This window comes from Microcebus murinus, chromosome 10 (assembly GCF_040939455.1).
Source record: "Microcebus murinus isolate Inina chromosome 10, M.murinus_Inina_mat1.0, whole genome shotgun sequence".
NCBI lineage: Eukaryota > Metazoa > Chordata > Mammalia > Primates > Cheirogaleidae > Microcebus > Microcebus murinus.
In genome coordinates, this window is record NC_134113.1 from 37,649,613 (window position 1) to 37,675,567 (window position 25,955).

General features: G+C 36.6%; 1 protein-coding gene and 2 pseudogenes across 3 annotated transcripts in view; 2 read left to right on the forward strand and 1 right to left on the reverse strand.

The window, feature by feature from the left end:
• SYT1 (synaptotagmin 1) overlaps nucleotides 1-25,955 on the reverse strand; it is a 521,150-nt gene that overhangs the window by 56,213 nt on the left and 438,982 nt on the right. The window lies entirely within an intron of this gene.
• LOC109730956 (SNRPN upstream reading frame protein pseudogene) lies at nucleotides 5,391-5,979 on the forward strand (annotated as a pseudogene).
• On the forward strand, nucleotides 6,174-7,172 carry LOC105863365 (small nuclear ribonucleoprotein-associated protein B' pseudogene; annotated as a pseudogene).

Below are 25,955 nucleotides of genomic sequence, written 5' to 3' on the forward strand. Positions count from 1 at the left end.
CATGTATAATTACGGGCAAGTTATTTAAGCTCATAAAGTTTTAGTTTCTTCATCTGTAAAATGATGATTTATGTTATAGTACCCACTTACAGTGTTACTGTAAGGATTAGATGGGCTGCTGTCTATAAAATACTTAGCAAGGTGCCTGATTCATATCAAGCACTTAGCAAATGTTAGTATCTTATATTTTTTAAAGTAATGAAAAATGCTGTTTCAGTGGCCATATCATTTAATTTAGGGCTTATTAGGTAGGATATGATACTGGGAAAAGTACAGATAGCTTATGTTAGAATTTTTATAATGAGATATAGATTCAGTGTCTTTATACAAAGATTATAGTTGACATGTTGCTAAAAGATCTGATTAGTAATCTATTCTTTAGTCTATTAAAAATGTCCCTTGATTCAGAGAACTCTGATGCTCCACATTTTTATTTCTTGTCAGGGTTTGTAAATGTGAATGAGACCAATTGATTGCATGAAATTCTGTTGTAAGTAGATAGACAGTACCTATGAAGAGTAATGGACAAATGGAATAAACCTACTCACTAAGCATATTTTTTCTAACCATTGTGGGATAACAGTTTCTAGCATTAGAGATGCACATCCTTAATGGCATTCAAAGATAGGTTCCGTTGGAGTTTGTTAAATAGCAGGGTTTAGGTATGTGGCACAGGTTTAGGAAAAGAGTGCTGGAATCCCGTATGGTGTACATGATGTAGATCATGTCCTTGTGTAATAATTTTTATGGATATTTAGCCCTAGAAATTGGGATTTACAGTACCTGCTTCCTCCATAAGTTTTCCTATGAGTAGAATATGGAAATGCCTTCTTAGAAACTTCCACCACTACAGAATTTATACTTTTTTTGACACCTAATCCTTTTCTGAACTAATAGGTTTTTTTTCCCCATGAAAGAAACAGGACAAAGTGTATGTGTGTGTATATGTTGAAGAGAAAAAGGACATAAATAAAGGCACTAGTGTTGCACAATAGTGAGCAAGGAACTAGAAAAATATTACAAGGGTTCTGCAGACATTTTCTGACTGAGCTCTACCTATAGCCTCCTGCAGCTAAATGCACACAAGGTTAAATTTTTATACAATGCATTAGTAGAAAAAGTAACTGTGCACAGGAATTCTAGGCTCTTCTGTTTTAATTTAACAAAATGATATTAAATGTTTGTGACAAGCTGGTCTTCATGAGAGAGCAAAGATTTTTTTTTTTTTGAGACAGAGTCTCGCTTTGTTGCCCAGGCTAGAGTGAGTGCCATGGCATCAGCCTAGCTCACAGCAACCTCAAACTCCTGGGCTCAAGCAATCCTACTGCCTCAGCCTCCCGAGTAGCTGGGACTATAGGCATGTGCCACCATGCCCGGCTAATTTTTTTTCTATATATATTAGTTGGCCAATTAATTTCTTTCTATTTATAGTAGAGATGGGGTCTCGCTCTTGCTCAGGTTGGTTTCGAACTCCTGAACTCAAACGATCCGCCCGGCTCGGCCTCCCAGAGAGCTAGGATTACAGGCGTGAGCCACCGCGCCCGGCAAGAGCAAAGATTTTGTATTAAACATATCACCTAACAAATGCTCATATAACAAAAAATTGCAACTTCCTAAGAAAAGGGTTAAAATATGTTCACTTAATTGCATGCATTGATCAAAGCATTCTAAGTCTCTGCAGTTATTTGTATGCCAAACATGAATAGTCTGGATCTATATATTAGATATTACAGAAAAGTTCAAGACCATTTACTGGGTATGTTAGCCTCTTAACACAACTATTGTTTGGGTATGTCTTAAGACTATATTGGCATTATAAACAACTTCTAAAATAAATCTTAATTGGTATCCCAAATAGAATGTATATAAAAAGAAAATTTTATATATCATCTTTAATCAAATGCTTATAGAAAGAATAGGACTGAGGCTGGGCACAATGTCTCACGCTTGTAATCCCACACACTTTGGATGGCCAAGGCAGGAGGATCACTTGAGGCCAGTAGTTCAAGACTAGCCTGGGCAATAGTGAGACTGCATCTCTATAAAAATTTTTAAAAACTAGCCAGGTGTGGTGGTGCACACCTGTAGTCACAGGTGCTTGGAAGGCTGAGGCAGGAGGATTGCTTGAGCCCAGGAGTTGGAGGCTGCAGTGAGCTATGATGATGCCACTGCACTCCAGTCTGGGTGACAGAGCAAGATTCTGTCTCAAAAACTCACAAAACTGAGAAAGCAGTGATTATAATTGTCTAGAAATATTTGAAAACTGCACAGTTGACATTTAAATAGCTTCATGTCTGAAAAGTTATTTAACTATAACTCTTATTATTCTTTACAGTAACTTCATTTGATAGGCCAGTGTTCTAAACCTTATTTAGTAAAAAAAGAAAAAAGGAGTAGAATCATTGATTTAAATATGAAAGGGGCCAGAAATGTCAAATAGATTAATTTTTTTTATTGAAAGATTGATGCCCAGACAAGTTAAGTGACTTGCCCATGGTTATGGTCCTAATTATGGTAGAATTGAGACTAGAATTCAGTTTAATGCCCTTTGCATTAAACTGAACTAAGGTAGAAAAAAGGCAGATCTTGACTTATGAATTATCACTAGATTTCCAGTCACTTTTCTGGGCCACTGCTGTCTCAGAGAGTTACTGTCTCCTTAAGCAAAAGTATATAATATGTGCAAAAATATTCCTTTTATGAAGGACACCAATTTGATACAATATTCAAAGATTATAAGGTGGGCAAGAGAGGGTAGAGATAGCAGAAGTGCTGAAAATGGAGGTAAATTGAGATAAATTAGGATAAAGACAGATTAAGATATTGACCATGATTGTGGTTTGAAATAATGTGTGTGTCTCCAATCTCAAACTCATTTCCTTTATGCCCTACAGGCAGGTGACTGGGCAGACATCTTTATGTCAAACGTGCTCAGAATGACTTTACTAAATGCTAGAATAGCATTCTTCCAGTAGAATGCCTTTCACTTAATATGTGAGGTCAATGTTGGGAGAGAAAGCAAGGATGAGAAGAGTGCAGAACTGTAGGAAACTCAGCTGTGTACAAGATTGTAGGAGAAGAGAGGTAGGAAGTATGGGAAAACTGAGGCAACAATAAGCGTGCTGTAGGGGTGACCACAGATTGATGGATGTACAAGCCTGTAGCCATGGAGGATGTCTAGAAACTATTAACTTTATGAAAAGGCACTAAAAATTTTTGTAAAGCATTATTAGGTTACAGAAATTATGGTCACAATAGGTGTTTAAAGACCCAAACATCAGTGAATACTGGGATTGCCACGTTACTGTTTTTAATAAAAGTATAATAGGCATGGAAGATAGTCCATGCAATAGACAACTAATGAATAAAAGGGTAAGGGGGAAAAAAAAACCTCAAAAACATGTTTGGAGAAATGTATGGCTATTGCAAAAAAGGTCTTATATTAATGAATTTTTTTGTTGGAAATTTATTTATATAAATAATAACTTCTTCTCTGGAAGAGGATGTGGTACCATTCTTTGGGAATGGTTTAAAGTGATTTTACTTAATAGCGGGGTAATGGACCACATAACATCTAAGTGTTAATTCAAGGCCTAGGATTAGCCAATGTTGATTGAAAGTAGCAATTCAAAGCATGAGAGCAGAATCAGACCACGCCGGGGACATCCGCCATTACTGCCATGCACCACCTTCTGTCTTGGGCCGTCATGAGTATCCATAACAAAGTTTGTTTTCTTTTGACTGTAGGATTTTTCTAGCTTGTTCACTTAATGAAATCCCACTTTGCCCCACTAACTGATAAAAACAGTCTTTGGGGATTAATGAATCTTGGTATATGTTCTCACCTAAGACACAACTGGCATGTTCTGTTAATGGCTTTATTTCCTTAGTGTGCTCATATGACACATTTTCCTGAATTAAAACAAGCATTTGAATTTCTATCCTCAGTTAATTGCTCCCTCCAATTGGTAACTTTGGCCTAATGCACCAATTTATTCTAAACCCCATAATGGCCTGCATATGCAAAACTAGTTCATAATTTTATCCTGACACCATTTTGAATTGCAAATCCTAGCATTCTACCACCAGTAATTCTGGTATCATGACCTTAATTTTTTTTTTTTTTTTTTTTTTTTGAGACAGAGTCTCACTTTGTTGTCCAGGCTAGAGTGAGTGCCGTGGCGCCAGCCTAGCTCACAGCAACCTCAAACTCCTGGGCTCGAGTGATCCTTCTGCCTCAGCCTCCCGAGTAGCTGGGACTACAGGCATGTGCCACTATGCCCGGCTAATTTTTTTTTTATATATATATATATATATCAGTTGGCCAATTAATTTCTTTCTGTTTATAGTAGAGACGGGGTCTCGCTCTTGCTCAGGCTGGTTTTGAACTCCTGACCTTGAGCAATCCGCCCGCCTCGGCCTCCCAAGAGCTAGGATTACAGGCGTGAGCCACAGCGCCCGGCCTCATGACCTTAATTTTAATTGTGGGTGACATTTTTTGGGGGAATGAGCATAAAAATTTGTTATGTTTTTTAAAGGCTAATCAGACTTGAAAAAAATCAATGAATATACATAAACCTTGATTGAGCATCCACAAATACATGGAAAGTAAATTATGCAAACAATACTGAGAATTCATTATCAATAGCTGATTATATAGTCCTTATCTATATTGAGTTTGGACAATTCTTTTTTTGATAATAGTTTTTTCCCCATTGAAATCCAATGTTCCCTACTATCCCCATTAGCTGTTTATTATAAATTGCTTGGTGGGAATAACTACCAGAAAAGAATAAACAATCAAGCAATAATTCAAATATTTGCATATTAAACACCTACATATAAACAGATTAGGAATAGAATATCTATGTAATTCAGGAGAAAGCTGATGAAACCTATTATATAATAAAGGATGATTATTTTTCACATCTGCCACCAATATGGAATCAACTTTCATTCTTGTTTTCTCATATACTTCTATTCAAAACTTGAAATGATGTACCTATAAATATGGTGCTCCAGATTTCCCAGGTTAGAGTGTCAAGAATGTTTGTCAAAAGCAATCATTCTTCTCAGTGCCATAGCTTTTTGTCTATAACCCATATAGCAATAGAATGTAGAGCCATTTAAAATATTGTGTTGAAATCACAAAAATTTCACATGCCAGTGTTAAGCTGAATATGAAGCTCTTTTTTTAAACCTAGTTCATTTTAATGCAAAACTGTTCAATTAGTCTTGTTTCTGATATCCAAGAATTAGAGAATTAAACATATGAAAGAGGTTGTCTAAAGATTCTTTTTGGCATGTAAATCATATAAATTTGGCTTATGGTGGTAGTGAGGCCCACACAGAGCAGAGTGGCTACCGGAGATGCTGCCAGGGATGCCTGACACCTCAGCCGGAACAGTGGCCAGTGACAGGGTGGAGCTAGCAAGGGATCGTTTGCACCTAATGTGGGCTATGGAACAGCATGTGCCAGAGGTGGGAGTCCAAGTCAAACACAGAGTGACAACCTCACTGAGCAACCAAGAGCCTCGGTTATACCTGCGGCGTTCTCAGCAGCAGCAAGTACCCGTGGTGGGTTTCCAGGTAGAACTGAGCTGGCATTCTTAGCTGAGGTACAAAGAGGTGGTTAAAGCAACATAGGAACAGCGAGGAAGCCGATTCCAAGCAAAAACCAGGTTCCATCTACTATCTGAAGCTTCTGACCAGCACCAGCTCATGTAGTTTCTAGGAGAACCTGCATTGTGCCTTTATCTATAGCCTTCCCCCAGGTCTTAAGGATCATGAATTTTTTTTTTTTTTGAGACAGAGTCTCGCTTTGTTGCCCAGGCTAGAGTGAGTGTCATGGCGTCAGCCTAGCTCACAGCAACCTCAAACTCCTGGGCTCAAGCGATCCTCCTGCCTCAGCCTCCCACGTAGCTGGGACTACAGGCATGTGCCACCATGCCTAGCTAATTTTTTCTATATATATCTTAGTTGGCCAATTAATTTCTTTCTATTTATAGTAGAGATGGGGTCTCGTTCTTGCTCAGGTTGGTTTCGAACTCCTAGCTCAAACGATCCGCCCACCTTGGCCTCCCAGAGAGCTAGGATTATAGGCGTGAGCCACCACACCCAGCCAGGATCATGAAATTTTAACTGTGGACATCAGATTTGGTGGAACAGCAATCATGACTGTGGCCAAGAGCAGCAAGATGCTGTGGCACATCAACTGTAGAATGAGATGTATCCTGTGAGATGGCCAAGTGGTCATCAACACCTTTAAGGCTTTTGATAAGCATATGAATTTGAGCCTCTGAGTGGATAAATTCAGGAAGATCAACCAAAGAATTTGGAGCAGACAGCGTGAAGAAAAGCAGGTTTGGGGGCTGGTCTTGCTGTGTTGGGAGAACTTGGTATCTATGGCTGTGGAGGGACCACCCCCAAAGATACTGCATTGCTCAGGTACCACTTGCTGGAGCTGCAGGAGGCCCTGGAATTGGTAGGGCAGCTGGCAGAGGAACACCAGATGTTGTACCAATTTCCCAAGCTCCTGCTGGGTTAGCAGGCCCTGTCCAAGGAGTTGGAGGATCATCCCAGCAGGTAATGACCTCATAGGGAAAGGGCACTGTAGCAGCTGCTGCCATTGCTACTGCTGCCACCATTGGTGAAGCTCCAACACGTTACCCACCAGGACTCTACCCCCACCTGTAGGCAGAACAACCCCACCTCCAGGCATTATGGTTCCTCCATCTGGTTTGAAGCCCACCAATTGGGCTTTTCCCTACTCAAGCAACACCAATAGGCCTGCCCCCTGCAGGAACGAGGCCTCTTTCACCAGGAATTGGAAGTCCACCTCCTCCAGGAATGCATCTGCCAAGACCCTAGGGCACTGTTGATCCAGCTCAGTCACTTTTCCCCTGCAATTCATCTTGTGGAATTGTGTAGAGTGTTTGATCTTTTGGAGCCCTCTTTCTGCACTAATAATAGCTAATAATAAATGCATAGAGTAATTATAAAATTTGACTTATATTGTGTGTATAAAATATGTTATGAAGGCTTTGACACAAAAGCTTTTATATTAGCAATTGCAATGAACATATGTTTTAAGAAGTGGCTAGAGCAAATAACAATACTTAAATCTGCTGGATATTTTCAGAGCTGGAAACCTTTCAGTTGCTGTGTTTATTGTATAGTTCAGCACTCAGTGAAATATGAAAATATGCATATGGAAAGTTTGCTCTATTAAAACCAATTTCCTTTATTTATGAAAAATATTCCAGATTAAAATGATCACCTCTCAGCCTACCCTCAATATTAAGTTTTCCAGAGGAACCTAAATTATCTAGTTAAACAACTAGGACACAATATTTCTATAAGATTCTAGTTTCTCTAGAGAATTTCCAAATAATAGGTATAATCAAAGAGATTATATAGTTGGAGACCATTTTTCACAATTTAGTTTTATAGTGTTCTAGAGATGAATTCATCTTGTTAACTCCTCAAAATCATAAAGAGGGATCTGCATCTTTTACAAGGCGCAGGTGCTTTACATGATAAAGAACTGAGAAGTGTGATGTAAAAATTCCTCCCTGTAGTCGTTTTTTTTATTTTCGTGTGTCTGTGAGTAATCTAGGGATTCACTCCTTCATAAGATGAAAGAATTTGAAAGCTGTTACAACAACAAATAAGGCTAATTAAATTCTGATCATTCCACTGTATGTTTTGTCTAACAATGTAATTCTGCAAGGGACAACAATAAAATGCACATAAAAGAGGCAAAAGGAGATTTTTTGTTTTTTAGGAAAATTTCTATTTAAAAATATATCTTGAATAGCCAGCTGTATTATATAAATTTATTTTTCTATTGTACCATATTAACAGAATAAAAATATCTACAGTCAGGAGGACAGGGAAATACAACAATGTTTGGGTTCACAATGGACTGCATTTATGGTGGTGGTGGTCCCATAAGCTTATAATACTGTACTACTATTGTACCTTTTCTATGTTTAGATATATTTAGATGTACAAATACTTGCCCTGTAACACTTTGAAATAAAAAATAACCCCAAGAATATCTACTCAGTGTTTCAAACACATGTCATTTGCCATCATTTTAAGGTGATAAAAACTCTTTCCTCTGAATCTCCATACATGTAGCAGGACTAAGAGGTAAGTGCTGAAATGATATAATTTTAATAACATGGATCATTTCAAGAGGGGCAGTATGTGTACACTATCAACATTTTGTCGAAACTTTATTTAGGGTTTTTTTTTTTTACTTTCCTTTCTGAATTCTCCCATTTCCTTTTTTTCTACTACATATTCTTTATTACCTACCAGTAAATAACAAGGGGGAAAGAATCATTGCCCCTTTTGCTGAGCAAATTCAGTTACAGTATGGGGAAGGGCATAAAGCCCATGTGTTTGAGTGTGTACTTTTGAACATAAAGTCCTTGAGGTCAGCATACCTCCTAAACATTATCTGGAATTGTGTAGGAACTTGAATCTGAATTAGTAAGGGAAAATAATGTTTCAGGAAATGAAAGTGTAATAAAGAAACTAGCCCTTTCACACTAGGTATAAAGTTTAGAGCATTTACAGGCATCATATTTTCAAGAAATGTCTTCCACTTCAACCTGAAAAGTCTCTTACCATTTAGTCACTTCTCTGAAGTAACAGACTCCCACGACTAAGAATCACTGTGTCATTTTTATATGCAGCATTTCTTTCACCAGGGGTGGGTATCTTGACAACTGATTGAAAAACACGTTGACTAAAATGGTCTTAATAAGCATGCCCTCCTGCCCTTCCTCCCCCATGGTCTCATCAGCAGGCAATAAACTAGGCTCATCATCCTCCATTCTCACGTAAAAACTATCTGTCAGAGAAGTAATTACCTAGCCAGATATACGCCCCTCTGAGGAGAAGCCCAGAAATCATTATAATACTCTGTAATTAGTGTTTATTATTTTATCTGTTCATGTCAGTAGAAGTACCAAAAAAAAAAAAAAGCACCCCTCAGCCCAACAATCCTATCATAACAATACCTAGAAAATATTAATGTAAAAGCTGCTCATTCTCTGCATTTTCTTTGCCATGGCAACTTAAAATCAGCTTGCTTCCAAGCAATTTGTAGCTCAGCCACCCTCCCTAACTCTCACACAGACCTGGAATTTCATCCAGGAGTATCTAAATCTTTAGCCTGACAACAGGTGTAGGTATTATCTTGACAAAGACCTGCATGATAAGCTACTCATTTTTCTCTACAGGGACAAGTAGTACATTCAGGGCTTGTTCTTGGCAGATGTTATTCTAACAGAAATTCAGAATTCAAATCCTTCAAAACCCCTGCCAAGCTGTGTGCTAAGATGGGGGAGTAAGAACGCTGAGATTCTCCCTGCATCTCAATGAAGTGCTGCTAACAGGACCTTGGCTTTTGTTGCTCTGCACTTTGTAACCATGGTGGTCCTTTTATCTTTTTCAAGGAGATCTGATAAGAATTATCTGATTCAATGGGAACTTGAGACAGTCTCGACTACAGTTTTACCAAGTTTAGGTATACAGCTTTACCTTTGAACACAGAATAGTTTCCTTTGGGGCAAGCAAAAGAAATGTATCTCTAATCTTTAAAATATTAATGCTATTGTGTTTTAAAGTAGGAATTGGGGAATTAATAAAGATAGTATTGTAGCTTAATATGGGTTAACACTGAGCATCAATGTTTCAAGAAATGAAAACTACTAAATCCTAGGGGAAATTATGGTAATAGGGCTAAAGGCATGAATTTTAGATTCCTTAGGTCTCTAAGCCATATCCTAGACTTGTTGATGGGTAATGTTACCTAGAATTGTCATAGGAATTAAATGAGGTAAGATTGATTGTCAAGTGTTTAGCACAGTGCCAGCACACAGTAAGCTCTGAATAAAGTAGCAGCTATTTCAACTCCAGTATACCACAAAGTGTCACATTTTGGTGCTCTTTTGTGGGCTTGGTATTCCAGGAAAACACCTACACTCCTCCAACTTTGGAGTCCCACATATGGGGTTGCCATACCTCAAGCAAACCCAGAAACCTTTGGGGGTTCCAGGAAGGAAGATGTCATGAGTAGGTGTTTCTAGGAAATAGTGGATTAAGGGAAGGAGGAGGACCTTTGCAAAGTCCACTTGGGGAACTTGCAAGGGGGAAGCTTCCTCCAGTCCTGCTAAACAAGGCTTCTTCACTTTTTGGAAAGAACTTGCTTTACCCCAGGAACAGTCAGGTGTGATAGAAATTTGCTGATTGACTGATTAGTATAAATGTGAATAAATGTGCTCAAGGAACACATTTCCAATTGCATCTTTGCCAAAGAGTCTCTCTGAACTCTGAGTCCTGTTTTACAGAGTATGCTAATTAGCTTCTGCTGTTAATATTGACTCAACAGATCTAAATGACAGGTGCTATTATGTTCTCTTGTGGTAGTGGTTGTTGGTGTTGGTGGGGGTGCGGTGGTTGAAGGAATGTTGGAAAAAAAGGCCAAGAGTAGAGTTAAAATCTTTGTTTAATCTTGATAAGAAATATTTTCAAGTAAAATAGGCCAATTCTAAAAGAAGTTTTCCAAAGATGTCAATTTTTTTTTCTGGAAAGGGGGCTTTAGGTTTATAAATCAGAAAACATGATCCAAGTAGAGTTAGAAGGCATGGGTTAGATTACTAGTTAAGTTCTTTACTCTCTAGCCTGACCTTTGGCAAGTTATTTAATTTCCTTAGGCCTGTTTCCTCATCTTTTCAACAAGGTATATAATTGCTATCTCAGGTTTGCTGTGCAGATGAGACTGCATGCAAAGTGTTGAGCACAGGAAGTGAACCCTCAGCAATATCTATTATTTTCATATTCCCTTTTGGATAATTTTAGTGTCCTCTTAGTGAACATATTTATCAAAGTTAGAGTTCTATTCGATGAGGTTTCAGTACACAAGCATACATATGATTACTATAATAAGAGGCAACAGACACAACAGAGAGGTTTATTTGAAGTTGCAGCTTTCCAGGGGTTTGTTACTGAACTTAGAAATAAAGATCTCAACCAATCCAAAAGCTTGGCCTACCTAGGACTTTTCATAAAACACCAGGAAGCTTTATGTGGATTTAGTGTATTAGTATATTATTGTGTGGCATAGACTGCTCTTTGGGATTTTAAGATGATTAACAAAACCCATATGTATTTTCAGGGCTCTCAGAGGACTCCTTGTAATGGTACACAGCTGGCACCTTTTGATAACCTTCAAAAAGGCCAATTTTCTTCATTCCTTGAAACATTACCCAGAAATATTTTCAACTGAGCTTTTATAAAAGCAACAGGGTTTCATTTTGTGGCAGTCTTGTTAAACTAATTAAGTAATCAAGTGATTCATTATTTCAAGCATACCCTATTGTTTTTCTTGCATTTTGATTAACTTGCTAAAAAATTCTCTGCTGATATGCTTATTGGGTCTGAGGACCATTTACTAAACCATAATCTCAGAACTGAAAATGAAGATGTAAATTGTCAAAACCATAACAGGAACACTAGAATTAAATGGATTTCTTTTCTCAGGAGGAAATTAACCAAGGAAGGGTTTAGAGGGTAACATAATCCCAACCCCCACCTCTATTTTGAAAAAACAAACAAACCCAAAAACCAAAAATATTTTGACCCAAGTCTTATTCTGAAAGATACACTAATTTTTTGTGTTGATTTTGGAAGCCACTGTCATACCTCCATAAATTTGCTAGGCTCTGTATACAAGTCATTGATGTAAGAACTTTCCTAATTTGGGCTGTGTACTCATCTAATGATCATTTTTGGTTATGGTATTTAGTGTTCCCCCAAGGAGGGTCCTTAGGTTGGGTCTGTATGGGCATTCCAGCCTGTTCCTTGGGTTAATCACTACTGATCTGGATTCCAATCTTTATATTTTTGTTCTTGGCATGAGTTAGTGATTTAATGTTAGTGTCTCATCAAAAGCATTTGTCTAACTGTGGGTCATGTTTTGTTTGCTTTTATAGCCAATGAGACTAGTAAATTGTACTTTTGACTTTCACAAGTGGTTCTTGGATCACAATAGTGTAAAAATCATTGCCATATCAGGACCCAGACTTGTTTTTAATGAAGCCGTCTATGAGGCCACTAAACTAACTTCTTTTCGGTTGATTCTTTAGAGACAATTATTTTTTAGCAAATTCATTTCTGTGAACTAGCTCAATAGGCAATGTCATCCAGCCTGTTTGGGAATAAGAAGAACCCAAAAGTTGTTTCCAATGGACTATTTCCTTTGAAGTTTTAAGAGTTGCATTTATGTGTCACAGATTATATAACAATGATAGAAAACCCTCCAAAGTAGGTCATACTTGTGATGTTTCTGAAAGTTTTTAAATTTGTCCTGAAGAAAGGTATACTTCAGTAAACTGGGGTTGGATTGGAAGGAGTTCATAAAGGAACTGAGCTGCATCTTCTAGTTAGTGAGGAAAATATTTCTAAGGCAAGGAAACTTGAATTTGATAATCTGGGCCAAGTATTTTAAGTATGATGTGTGGCATAAAGAAGGCAGGCAAATTGAGGGTGAGGGAAACTTCCATGGTTCTTGGCCTGTGTTTTACATAGTTAAGAGCTTCAAGAATTAGAAGAATAAGTGAAAAAGAAACTTTAGCCAATAGCTTTCAAATGTCCTGGCAGTGATAAATAGGGGAAATTTGTCATGGTTGGGATGAAGAAAAAGGTACTTTTCCGTGGCAGTTTACAAAACTTAAAAGAAATGTTATAATTTTGGTGATTAACTGCATCTTAGACATCTCCATTTGTTGTACTAATTGGTATCATACACCGAACTTGTCCCCAATTAAGCTCATGCTGTTCATTCTTCCCGAACCTGAACTAGTGGAGATTTCCACATCGCAGGGTGTAGTAACTCGATTCTTCCAGTTCCTCAGGCCAAGATCTGGACACCCATCCTCTACTCCTCTCTCTCTGTCATAGTCAGAAGCAAATCCTGTTGGCTCTTCCTGTGAAATATATCCAGAATCTGACTACTTTTCATTAACAGTCCCTGATTTATTTTTCCCCTAAGCTCTTATCATCTAACACACTTTGTATTTTATTCACTTATCTTGTTTAGTGTTTTTCTCCTCCTCTAGAATGTCATCCTTATGAGGGAGAATTGTTGCTTGTTTAATTCATTGCTATAGCCTTAGCCTCTAGAACTCCTTAGCACATAGTAGCTGCACAATAAGTACTTTGAATTAATGAGTGATTAAAGCTATTAGGGAATGAAGAAGGAAAGGCAACAAATACTAAATTGGATTTACTTTTAACTAATTGAACAACTATTTTTATATAATATGTGCCTACTTGAATGTGAAATCTTTAAATCTTGTGTATATTGCATATATTTCACTAAAATTGTAAGAATTTAGAATTTTGGATAGAGTAATTCTAGAATATATATAATAAAATATATGCACAAAATATATATACTCATAGATATTCATTCAATGCTATAAATAGATATTCTATCTCCCTACTTTTTTGGTTTAAGAAATTAGTAATCACAAATTAAATTTTAAAAATCCCAGGGGATCTTATCATATTTGGACAGAGTTTTCTTTGAATTAACTCATTTTCAGAAATATGATTAAAATGTTTTCTCATAGAGACTATCCCCTGTTTAATTTTATTCAAGATCATAATGATAAGAAAATATGTGTTAGAATGTTAAGTACAAGTTCTCCTCAGCAAACAACAGGGTTTACCTAAATAACAGATTGAGTATGTTGAGTAAATTGTACATAATTTTAGCATCCTGGATATTCTCAATTTATAATGAATCTTAAAGAATTCTAGAACTAAAAAGCAGAAAGGGAAACTAAGTTGTATATACATGGAAGACAATATGGTCAAAGTCTGAATTTTCAAAAGCAATTCCGTGATATGTAAATGAGATTAGATTTCAGGATGCAAATAAGTTCTCTTGGAAAGTAGAAGGATGACAGAAACACAAGATAATGTTTTTTAAATCTGTTTATAATTTAAATAGTTCTGTGAATTTTTATATTTTTCCCCCTATAACTAGAATTGCTAGGCCTTTTATTTAGGCCATAATTACCTAAACATATTATAAAAGGAACAAATAAATTGATGGTTGAGATTTAAGCTATTTAGAAAGTAAATACGTTAAAAAACATGTTACATAAATAACCCCCCAAAAGAAGATTTAATAGTACCTAATACATAGTAGGTGTTCAATAGATATTTATTGAATGAATGAATGAACTTGAACAACAAGGAGCAGTGTGAGTTAAAATTTAACATGGAAACATGGATTTTATTGCTTACTGGTTTGCTATGGAACAAGAGTCTTGGAAATCTAGTGAATAGATACATCATATATTTATAATTTATGTGATATGCTATTGGGTGGTAAAACATAAAGGGCTTTTGGCAATTTACACAAGGAGGCATACAGACATTTAGAGATCATTCATGAAATGGACCACTTACCCTATTTCTGAGTTTAAGTTAAAAAGTTAGCCTAAATTGTGCATTAGAAAGATTTTGCTGTAAGTGTAGTGTAATATAAACTAGAAAATTGCCCATTTAGATTAAGAAAATTTCTTGAATGAAATGCATCTCAGTGGGAGAGGAAAAAGTCATGTACCCAAATGAAATGTAATTAGAATTCGCTCAAGAAAATAAACTTATTATGGACAAGATAGTTGTATAGAGAATGATTCATCATTTCTCTCAATGCCTTTGTTTCAAGTTTTAAATAAATGATGCAACATATTTATCCCATAAAACAAGAAGCAAGCATGTATAGTAAGCATGGATAGTTATAGAATGACAAGATAGGAAAATACTGGCTTTGTGATTGGCTGATTTTTTTTTTTCATTTATCCATTAACTACTTTTGGTGGGGCACCATGCTAGGCACTTGGTGTATGGATGATGACATGGTCTTGCAATCTAGAGGGGGCATCAGTCAAATAATAAGTTAGCAATGAAATTCATATCACCAGCTAGGGCACTATGTGCAATATGTGAAACAAGTAGGTACAATAATTGAGAATAACAAATAATGTAGGACTATTTTTTTCTCATTTCATATGAGGGCATTGAGATTTGGAGAAGAAAATGATATGGAAAAAGAAAATGATTGGGGTCCACAGGCTTGGTGAGCAGCAGAACTGGGATTCTAACCCAAGTCAGACTGACTCCATAGTCAGAGCTGGAATGCCTATTACAGTACCTTTAACTGCTGAACATTCCAACACAAACTTGCTATTTATACTTAACCCCCCAGTGGCTACTCACCATCTCCAGAGTGTAAGGTTTAATTTCCTTGATGGGGCTCTGCCTATTTCTCTAACTTCATTTCTCAGTGGTTTCTCTGAATTCCCCAGTCTGTTTCATACAACCATACCTTTGCTCACAATTGTCCATTGGGTCTGTCCCCTTGACCTACATAATCCCTCATCTCAGTTCTTGCTTTCTCCAGGAAGCATCCATTACACCCCCAATTAGGGTTAAGTACCCTTCCTCTGAGCTCCTGTGAAGTCCTGTTCATTAGCTCTCAGCAAATTGCTGCCTATGGACCCAATCTGGTTGCTGCATGTTGTTGTAGGCTGTGAGCTATGAAAATTTTTACATTTTTTTTTTTTTTTTGAGACAGAGTCTCGCTTTGTTGCCCAGGCTAGAGTGAGTGCCGTGGCGTCCTAGCTCACAGCAACCTCAAACTCCTGGGCTCGAGTGATCCTTCTGCCTCAGCCTCCCGGGTAGCTGGGACTACAGGCATGCGCCACCATGCCCGGCTAATTTTTTTTATATATATATCAGTTGGCCAATTAATTTCTTTCTATTTATAGTAGAGACGGGGTCTCGCTCTTGCTCAGGCTGGTTTTGAACTCCTGACCTTGAGCAATCCGCCCGCCTCGGCCTCCCAAGAGCTAGGATTACAGGCGTGAGCCACAGCGCCCGGCCTAAATTTTTACATTTTTAAAGGTTGAAAAAAAAATCAAAAGATTAATATTTTATGACATGTTTAATTATATAAAATTCATGTGTCTATAAATAAATTTTTATTAGAACACAGACATGCCTATTTGTTATATATGGTCTGTGGCTGCTTTTATGTTACAATAGGATAGTTGAATAGTTGCAAGAGACTAAGTGGCCTGCAAAACCTAAAATATTTACTGTTTAGTCCTTTACTGAAAAAGTTTGTCAATTCCTACTCTAAGTCACACACAGTATTTCTACATGGATCTCCTTGAGCCAGTTCCAAGCTCCTCGTAGGCTGGTATCACATTTTATTCATCGCTGTATCTCTAGTTCCTAGCCCATGTGGTCCTTAGCAAGTAGGTATTTAATACATATTTCCTGAACAATGTGAGTCCATACTTTTCTCTGTATGACAGTTCTTCAAATCCTTGCGAGCAGCCGTCCTGCTACCCATCTAGTCTTCCCCTTTATAGGCTAAACATCCAGCCATTCCTATTCCTTTTGTGATATTTAGAGTCCTGAAACTATCTGATTAGTGCCTCTTTGCATGAATTTTTCTTTTTAAAATGTGTTATTTCTGAAATTTATGAAAAACTTACCATTTGTTAGAATGTATACTATTTTTAAATAAAAATTAGGTATCACATTGATAAATAATAATGATCTGGGTTAATGAGTAATTTTTTAAGAAAACAATTGAGGCAATATATTTTTCTGTCTTTGATAAGAGAAAAGAAAGGAAATATAGTACTGCTGGCAGATTTTCAGATGTGACCCTCTTTAAAACTAAGCATTGAAATAAGTAGAATCCAATATTATATTTGTGAATTGCTATATCATGAAGTTGAACCAATATCTTAAAAAATGAGACATATTTACTAACATAGTAATTAATATTTTAAAGAGAGAATAACATTTTTATCATAAATATAAAATGCTTATTTTAGTTTTGCTTTATCCTTTATAATTTTCTACTTGTAAATAAGTTTATAATGTCCATTTTATACTACCACAGTAGCAAATGTAAAACACTTATAAACCTACAAGTAAATGTATACAGGGGAATGTACGCTAAAAGCCTTACTAATAAGTGAACATTATCTAACTTTAAGTCATCTGGTCTTATTAGACCAGAGGTCCTCAAACTTTTTAAACAGGGGGCCAGTTCACTGTCCCTCAGACCATTGGAGGGCCGTTGGAGAGTGCGGGCGCACATTCCACACATGCGCACTGTGGGCCCAGGACGAGTGGGATGCTAAGCAGGACAGGCAGTGGCGGCAAAAACACCTGGCGGCTGGATAAATGTCCTCAGCGGGCTGTAGTTTGAGGACGCCTGCTAGACAAACCTAGGCTAGCTAAGCACAGATTATATAGAGAGGAATATTTCCCTCTTTCCCACTTACCTTTTTACAAAATGTTTATCTAGTTTATAAATAATTACATGTTTTAATGAAAATGGATATAATTTTGAGAAAAGAATTGCTTATACTCCTAAGTCAGAGTCTGTGCTCTTCAGGTGAGGGAAACCTCTTTCCATTTCTCTGTCACATCCTGTTAATTTTTTTTCCCCATAGGATTTGTGATCATTTATTTATTTATTTTGGTACTTGTTTATTGTTGGTCTCCTTTTTTGAGACAGTAGGCTCCAAAAAGTAGAGAGACAATCACCATCTTATTGACTGAATTTCAAGCCCTGAATTTCAGGGCTTAGCCCAGTGGGATGCACCGTGCCCAGTGATTGATGGATTTTTTCCAAGTTGGAGATAAAAAGAGAGGAGAGGGGTGAGGGGCCACTGCCAATTTGGCTTCCTCTCCCTCTAGCATCACAGCAAACCTTGGACCAAGAATGTGACTTAGCCCTGGAAATGAAATTTTGGATCTACTTGTTTGGGGAATCCTGTATAATCGACAGCGTCAGTTTACATTGCTTTATACATTTGCTTTTTCAGAAATATTGTCAACCTTCCAGAGTTTGTTCTACATTTCTCAGCCATTCTTCAAATACACAGTGATTTAGACTGTGTCTACCATTATGGTCTCAGTTTAAAGAACTAACTATAAAAATAGGCCTAAAGGTTTGCTGACCTTTCTATGGTAGGTAACATAATAGGTAATACTAAGAGTATCAGTCACTGGAATTACACACATCATAGATAGGCTGTGCTAATCGATTTGTCTACAAATTATAAATATAATCTGGATAATTTTATTCCAACATAATATCTTACTATATTCAATTAAGTTCATTTTGATTTGTTCTTATTCTATTTAATTCACTTCAGTTTATGCTATATGACCAACACCAGGGGTTAATGAACTGTTCTAATTTTCACTTAGTTTCCTTATGGGGGTCTACTATGTGCTAAGCAATGCTAGTTGATGGACACGCAAAAGTGAATCAAGTTGGGTCTCTTGCAAAAATAGATCACAGAGCAAAGGGCACAGATACCTACAGTGTGTGATAAGTCACAGGAAGAGATAACTCCAGTGTGCTATAGTAACACAGAGAAAGGAATAATGAGGGTGCTTGGCAACCCTGATGACTAAAGAACTCAGACTCATGAGTGAGAAAAGGTATTTACAGAACACAATCAAAGATAACAGTGATCAAGTGGAAAAAATGTGGATGGTATAAAGGTAAAGGATGACAAAGATGGGGCTGGGATATCTGGGGGCATTTTCTGGAGAAGCAAACACTTGAATGGGTTCTATCCATCTTTGGGGAGGGGATACTTTTTGCCAAACTAAAAAAAGGAGGAGGAAAAAGAAAACAAGAAAATGCTACAGAGCTTTTTAGCTCAAACCTTTGAGGCACGACTTCCAAAATGATTAAAAATAAATTAAAACTGCCCAGGAACTCAGGGGCTGCATTCAATTGTCTTCCCACCAGGAAGCCACAGCTCACTGTTTCATGGCCATTGTTTTTTATATTATGTAAACTTGTAAATGCTAACCTTCCTCTTTTTTTTAGTTGTTGAATAGAACACATATTCCTTCTGGATGTTATTTTCCAGCAGAAATGAGAAACACACTGGAAAAATGAACACAGAGCAGTTGTTTCTTTGCTCATTAGGGCATTTGCTGTTTGTCTATGAAGTCACAGGGATTTGCATGTGTTGGCATTTGGAGGCACAGTTGGATAGTGTTACTTTGTCAAAATAATCTATAGAGAGTATTAATTGTGAGTCAACTGATGATCATTTTGCAGCTCAGAAGCATTTATTATCTTCTAGAGTTGAGGTTTCTATGGTTTGGGAATTATGGGCAACTGAAATTACAGTGTGCACGGTCTGGCTGGTGGGGTGCACTGGGTAAGCAGGCAGGCTTAGGCGACAGACAGCTGGAGTGAGGAGCTGGGACCTGCCATTTCTTCATCCTATGACCTTGAGCAGTCACTTTTGCAAACCTTAGTTTTCTCATTTCTATATGGGGAGAATGATACCTACTTCATGGAATTATGAATAGGATTAAACAAAACCAAATTGGTAAACGCTTATCACAGAAAGCACTAATTAATTAGATTCTAACTGTTATTAGCAGTGGTAGTCTTTCATTCTTACTAAGAAAAAAAAATAATCACTCTTGGTGTGGATAAATTTGTCTTTAATAGATGGTTCTTCCATGTGCTGATGTTTTTAGCCTGAGCATAAGCTTTTAGAGCTGAAATTCTTGCCTAGCATTGAACAGTTTTAGGAGATGGGAGGGATTTAACAGGTTAAGTCCTTAACCTATGGCAGGTGGATAGGGCATCATCCCTAACTCAGTATTTCTGATAAGCTTGCCTCTAGCCTTAGAAACTGAAATTGGAAGCAGCAAGTATGGATCTCCATTGCTTACACCCATTGATCCCAGTTCAGATTTTTATAGTTAACAAGAGTAGGTTCCATTCTTTTCCCGCATATTTTTAGGTAGATATCATGTCCTCTCTGAGTCTTTTGTAGCTTAAACATCTATTCTTTGAACTGTTCCTTAGCTGAGACTGTATCTGCCCTCTGCATGACCCTGACTTCCTGCTAGATTTGTTTCAGAAAGTTGATGTTTCTCCTCTTAAGTGTATTTCAAGTAATGAATGCAGTTATTTCAGACCTCTCAGTATAGAGCATAGGAACTCTGTTGCTGGAGTCTTACCTTTAAAATAAATAATCTCAGTTGGTGATAAGATTTCACAGTTGTTTTACATTTCAGATTAATTCATTTTGAAATTTAAATGGACAGTTAGACAGGCAATGACCATCCATACCAATAGCAAACATAAATAAAAAGAAATATCCTTTTGCTCACTGACCTACCCAAGATAAAGAAAAATTTTCATTCCTGAGATCTTGCTTGTAAGCAAATATTAAGTTCTAGTAGCGTTAATAACTAGTTCCTCTTTCAGCATTAAAGATGGCTGGACTAATTTAGATTTAAAAAAAACAAAAGTAAGTGGCAGTTATAGGAGTCAAAATGTATTTATGCTATAATAGTGTAAGGGCAAGTTTATTTTAAAAGATATGTACTATATATAATTTGGCTTGAGGATGGTATCTTTATCTTTGGACTAAACTTACACATATTTTAATTCTATTGTATTGAATCCTACCGTATAAATACAAAAGATATGTTTATTGAAAAACAATCAGCCCCTAATATAATATATATATATATATGAATAATTTTTCATTTGAGGACCAGGCTGTGAAATATACCTCCTAATTTTGTGTTTATATCTTTCTTAGCATCCTGAGGAGCTCTGACACTTTCATCCCTAGAGTCTGAAATAACAGTCTTCAGGTTCATGTTTCCTAGGCAATTGGTTTAACCTCAAGTCAGGTTGGCTAGTTTGAGAGAGGCACAGTTCAATGTTACTGATGTGGGCAGATTTAGCACTTGGTTAAATAACAAATCAACGTGGCATAGAGAAATCATCTCTCCTGTAGGACTAATACATAATAAATTTTCACATTTCTTACCTAGGTTCTTAGAAAATACTTTAACTGAGCTGGTTTTCCTATTGGCAAGTGGAACAGTTCATTTGATTTAAGGGGAAGGCTATAGAACAGACATATAATCCAATCAAAGCTCTTTCTATTTTTTTGGAATGCCAAGATGGGCACAGTCTGGGGATATGTTTGATACATAAAATGAAATTTCAGCTGGAGGAAAACAAGCTGAAGGAGGGTCAAAAGGTCTTTGGATGCAAGGATGCGCAACTGTACATGGGTACTTTCCTTGGTTTTGGTGTTGATTTTATTTGTGGAGATTTGAGAATTTGTAGAGGTAAGTGAAAGTTGTAATCTTTACCACTAAATTATGCACCAACAATGAGCAACAAATGCTGACTCATATTGTATCCAATTCGGCATTTATTGGTTGGGGCACAATTATTTGGAAAGACAACCAGGAGTTGCTCTGGGACTGGGCTCTGCCACTTCTAGTTAAATTCACATTGCAACAGCAGGTTCCATCTTGTGGCGTTTCATTTTAGAGAGGAGAGTTTGTCCAGCTACCACATTAACTTGATAAGGAGGATGACAGTGGCTCTGTCCTTCCTCTCTATTCCTGTTTGTTGGCTCAATTAGCTGTGTTTGTTTTGGACCTGTTATCATAAAAGAAATACTTGGAAGAGAAATTTGGTATCTTAAATAAACAGCTGAAGGTGGTAGAAATATACTACTTGTCGGATTTCTTATAAAATATGCTGGGTCTTATGGTCAAAGAGTAAGGCAATTTGTAAGTAAGAGTGACGACAATTTGCCCTTAGTTCCGGATGCTATCACAGGTTAGTCAAAGCAGATGACTGCCACCCAAATAATGAAGAGGCATTCTTTAAACACACGCACACATGCACACGCACAAGAAGTACTTATGTCAGCCATATAGGAACACATATTCTGGAACCAGAATATGAAGAGAAAAATTAAGAGTTAACCAAGGTCTGTCTTGGCTTAGAAGTAACTTTCTATAGTGCTTTCTACTTAAAGCTTCCACCTAACATTATCTCATCTGTTAACCTGACAACGTGGCTATCTTTAATGCCCCAATTTTATAGATGAACAGACTGAGGATCAGAAAGGTCAAAGGCTTCAGATCCAGGTTTTCCAATGCCAGTTGCTATTCCCTTCCCGCTGTGCCCTGCTGTCTCTCAGGAGAGGGTCTGTTTATGGCTGAGTTACAACTCCACTGGAGGCCAAGGAGGCAAGGACAAATGCTGGCATTTTCAGATAGGTATTTATTATTAGGCTTTGCCCTGTAATAACTGTTAAATCATGCCTTAGGCATGCCTCTTGGCAAGGTCGGGGCATGTATGAAGCATTTCTATAAAGCTAAATTCCTGTTGGGAAGCTTTTAAGGTTTTTATATTTTAATGAAGTTATTAAAATGAAAGTTCAGGCTTGCATAATTCATAAGCATTCATTGCGCCTTTTAAAATCTCTGCCTCTATTTTTTAGAGTTTTTAGTGAAATCCTTATAAACATAAAACATGAACCCCTTTCAGTGAAGATTAAAATAGATTTCTAATTATAGTAAATAGGAGCTTCACTGCCATGTAATATATAGCTTTTAGGCTAGTTTCATTTACAATATTTCCGTTGTGTTAAAGATGGTACTATAAAATTGAAGAGTGTTTTCTAGATACACAACTTGAATTGGCAACTTTTAGTAAAAGCAGCTTTCAAAGGTTAAATTAAATGTTTTTAAGTCCAGAAATTGGAAAATTCTCTTAAAAATGCTGGTTTTGACTTTCATAAAGGTGTATATTTTTACTTTGACTTTCAGTGACAGTCACATATCTCTTCCAGTTGCTATTGTAACAATACTGCTGAATTGAGTGTCTTAATGGATTCAAACCTGCAAGTATAGTTGAAAATCTACAAGCTAATGACCTGATTTTTTTGGGTACTCCTTGCAATCAATCTAGTGTCTTTTTAAGCAACACACTTTTAGTTTTTGAACTTAGGGTAATTACATCTTACTTTAAAATCCTTTTCTTATTTAGATGCATGATGAGACGGTATAAATGTAACCTTTTACTTCTCAGCAACAGGACCCAGTAGTTGAATAAGCAGCAAGCAAATTTTAGGAACGTCAATAAAACGGGGACTTTCCCCATTGCTTTTCTTTCTCTTGTTGATATGTAGGAACTCTTTGTATTATAGGGATATTGACATTTCATCTGTTTATGTGAGGCAGGCTTTCTTTCAGTCTGTGGCTTGTCTTATATATTCATTTATGACATTTAATATTCGGGAGGAAGTGACATGTTTACTATATTGTTCCCTATCTTAGAGCACATTATGCTTCTATTAATCTAGGTCTTGTTTGAATTCCTCTGGTGAAGTTATATAGTTTTTCTCATAGTTATATGTATGAGAAAATTACTAAATATATTATGATACATCCAAACAAGGGACTGCTATGCAACCAATAGCTATAATGGCAGATCTATATGTTGACCTGAAGGATCTGTATTGTATATTGCTAGGTGAAAAATAGTTACAGAATAATGTGTTTAAAATAATCCCCTTTTTGTATATTGCATATATATTTGTGTGTATATATATATATATAATTGATATAAGCAGACAGAAAAATCTAGAAGGATATGAAATTTAAAATTGTTTCCTTGAGATGATTAACTCTGAGGAATGGGAAAGGATTAGAAGAGCTGGCTTCAGTTCTTAATTTCTTACCTTATATATTAAAATAAGTGTAGGGTTATAGATTATTTTAACTTTATTTCTTAAGCTTCTCTTTATTTCTTAATCTTCTCTTCTTTTAAAACTAAAGTTCCAGAAAAATATTGAAATAGTGCTATTTGTGAAAGCATTTGTTTCCTTAACAAGGATGTGGACATTCATAATATCAACAAATGACAGCTATAATATCAGTAGATAACTGTGTTATCTCATAGTTCCATATGTATATGTATATGTATTAGTTCTGCAAGTACATTATCAGTAAATGTGCATTCAGCTCTTTTTTGTTAACAGAGGATAATTAATTATACTGTCACTTTGTTGGCTGAAATCAGTAGTTTGAAATCTATGGATTTCTTAAACATATTATGTTAGTTTTGGGTAAAAACAGTTTCAGTGTTCCTGAGGCTATAAACCAAATGCACTTATTTCATATTTTTAAGTAAAAAAGTCAATTTCCTAGGTAAACACTTACAGGCATTTATTTGTAGAAGAAAAAAGTATAGGAAGCCTCCTAGTTTTCTAGCCATCACTGAGAATGATGTGTAGCAAAAGTTAGGCCATTAGTAATTCAAAAAGGCAACCAGCTGCTATGGTCTTTTGACTTCCTTTTATAAGGAGTGAGTCTATAAAGCCATGGACAAGTTAGATGCTGAATCATTGCCTTATCTGTTCACGCTGGGTAAAAGATGTGACAAGGGGATCATTCTGTCTTCACTTCTTCCCTGGAAAATGTCTTTATGACTGTCATTCAGGTGTAATGACAGTAATGTGTGCATTTCTGTGTCACTCTCTTCTTTGATCTCTCAGAAATAGTCTTTCTTTCTTTCTTTCTACCACTGAAGAAGGTAAGGAGGGAGGAAATAAAGGAAGTAAAATCTCCTGAAAATGATAGCTAAAGTAATCAATCAGCTTTCAAGGATTACATTTTCTGCTTTCTATATATCAGCTGTTATTTCTATTAAGATGACTACTATATGGTGCCAAAAGAATTACATTAAGTGGATAAAATTAAGTCAGGTCAGTTGGAAGATGACAATATAATCAGTTAGATTGCTAGAATTTTAATATTCATAATTGGTTTATACAAGGTATAGACCAATTGATGTCTATTCCTCCAACATATATGCTAGGGGCTTTGAAAATGCAAACATAAGTAGACATAACCCCTGTTCTCAAAGTATCTTAGTATAGGAGGTGGCAAGACTATGGAGAATGTAAAGGAGTGATACACTTATAACTGAGATTAAGCATAAAGTATCAAGTGACCAAAATAAACAGTATATCCTTTTAGAAATGGAGGTGACTATAATAAAGTAGGTTTTTTGTTTGTTTGTTTTGTTTTTTAAATTATTTTTTATGTTTCCTTTTCTCCTAGCACTATGAGTTTGAGACTCAAAACTTTGCACATTTTTGTCAAAATGTTTTAGGCTTTACTAATGGAAATCGTATAGCTTCATAAAAGGAAGAGAAAAATAGCCCAGACTTTTGCTATATCTTTTTAATAGTTTTATTAGGAAAAAAACCTCTTTACCAAATATGGACAATAAAAATCTCTTGAGAGGACCCACCAAATATAATTTTAAAGAGAAGAATATTTGGAGGCTCTATTTCTGCCAACCCAATTACCTATTAGAAATTCAGACCCCCCCTATTCCTTTTTGGTATACTAAATAGAAGGTGATAGAAATGTTCAACTCAAGGATGCAAATGTAGCTATTCTGGGTTGGATTAGTGAGACACGCAGCTGTGGGGCTGATTCTGACGGTTACCCATGGAAAGGCATGGAGGAGTTCCTACAAGACAACACAAAGTAAAGGTTTCAAGATGTCCCCTTTTAAACCTACATCACAGTAGACTCTTACATTTACCTTCGCCTTATATTTCAATCTCTCAGAGCAACACATTTTTATGACCCAACTATAAAGCAGTAAAGAAAATTGGACAAAGAATTTTTGAGAAGAAAGCTGCCTTTGAGATCATTCTGAAGAGTCATCCCTTTTATCTATTCTCTTTCAAACATCAAGGTTGCTTCCTAATTCTAGTGTTGTGGGATGTGATAAACAGGTGGGTATTGCTGTAGCTCTACCTTTCATGATTTTCAGACTTTAATCATCTCTCTGCTCAGCCTACCTTTTCCAGACTACAAAGTCCCAATCTTCTCAGCCTATCCTCACACACAGTCTCCTCGTGCCTCTATTTTAGCTGCCTTCCCCTGGCAGCTGATCATCTAACACCACTGTTTTTACTGAGGTAGGCAACCACAACTATGTGTAC